This window comes from Montipora foliosa, chromosome 5 (genome assembly GCF_036669935.1).
Source record: "Montipora foliosa isolate CH-2021 chromosome 5, ASM3666993v2, whole genome shotgun sequence".
Classification (NCBI taxonomy): Eukaryota; Metazoa; Cnidaria; class Anthozoa; order Scleractinia; family Acroporidae; genus Montipora; species Montipora foliosa.
The window spans coordinates 44,401,686-44,403,476 of NC_090873.1; positions in this window are offsets into that span (position 1 = coordinate 44,401,686).

Genomic DNA, 1,791 nt, shown 5'->3' on the forward strand with positions numbered 1-1,791 from the left:
TTGTCCTGCGTTACTGCTACATAGTGTTAAATTGTTTGAATAGTGCATTGACCGAATGCAAAAATGGCCGCCAACAAATTATTCTTTTCTTTGTGTTAATTAGCCTAACTAGCCTCGTTCTACAGCCCAAGTTCTTTCAATTTTACGCGTGTGAACGAGGCTAGTGAGGTTAATTAACACAAAAACAAAAGAATAATTTTTTGGCGGCCATTTTTGCATTCGTCAATTCTCGTTGTTGTTTTTTTTCGACGTGGATTTTTCTTTGTCGGTGCCCTTTTTGCTCTTTTAACCGTTGATCTTCTCTGGCAACGCGAGGATAAAGCACAAGTAAAGCATGTACAGGCGCATTGACTTGTCGTTAATTAGTGCTCAACACCAAGACCCTAATGAGCTTCGTATGTTGCTTGCACTTATGATCGCGTCCGGCGCCATGAAGACAATCATTGAGTCGAGTTCCTCATTTTTGAAGGATGACGATACATGGAGATCAGTGACAGGTAGAAAAATGGGAGAGTCTCTAAAGAGATCTTGCACAAAATTGCCAGTACAGCTGTTGGATGCCTCTGTCATCTTACAAACTCTGGATTAATTTCGTTACTTTTTGCCTTTTTCTTTACCCTCAGAACCAATATGCTAGAAGTCGAGGTTAACCTCTTTGTCAGAACATAGCATTGGTTGCTTTAATAGGCTTCCCGTTCGAATCCCGTGTGCTGGCTTCGTGACAAATGGTAAACATTGTTTCTCATGAAAGTTTTCTCCGAATTGACCAAATTAGAAAGTATGATCTTCTAGCCTGTGTACAGCGGCCCGCTCTCCGAAAAAAAAATCGGAGAGGAGCGTCGCTCGATCCTTTCCGACTTTTTTTTTTTCGGAGAGCGGGCGGCTGTACACAGGCTAATGATCTTCGTGAAGGATTGAAAAAAAATGCTAAGCGGCAACGCTACAGAACGGCAATTTCCAATTGCTTTAGAGAGTAAGAGAATCGCGCAGCATGTATATTATTGCACCTGTTTGCCGCACTTTGCGATTAACGACTTCAACATGAATAAGATGGAAATGCTCAAGACGGGAGAAAGGTTATTTTGAAGGTATGTTTTCTTTGCCGTGGCTGTCGTTTTATATACCCCCTTTCATTTAGCGAAAACGGCAAAAATCTGCATATTTAATGAACAAAAAAAATAAATGTTAATAGCACTTGCGTTTTACTTTGTAGTACGTTTCCTTGCCTTCCCTTTGACAACGTGAAAAGACCGGGTGGAAAACATCATCTGGTTAGAAATTTTTGATGCTCTCTCTTTTTACCTAAGCGCCCTTCACACTATTCTCACTTCACGGTGTTCTTGGGTTTTTGCAAGAGAAAATGAGGGGACAGAGAGGGAGGCTCCCGGTCCAGCCCTTGGGATATGTCATGTCCACGAAAGTTATTTTTAGACAAGCGGAAGTCTGTCTTCCGAGACGTCCGCATGCACTTTGAAAAGACATGATGAATATTTATTCATCAGCCTTCCACGTGCGCCGCCATTTTCTCTTTTCACCAAGAACCTGAGAGCGAGGCAAGACTGTATGCGGACGTCTCGGAAGACAGACTTCCAACTTCCGCTCGTCTAAAAATAACTTTCGTGGACATGACATATCCCGGCTAACGCCCTGAGACTCTCTCTCTGTCCTCTCATTTTCTCTTGGTTTTTGATATGATTCGTTGCGCGAAAGACCCGGGCCTTTAAGTGACCTGGGTACGAGTCTGCGTCTGCGCATGACCGGTAATTAAATCCGAAGGAAACCGCGGGAAAA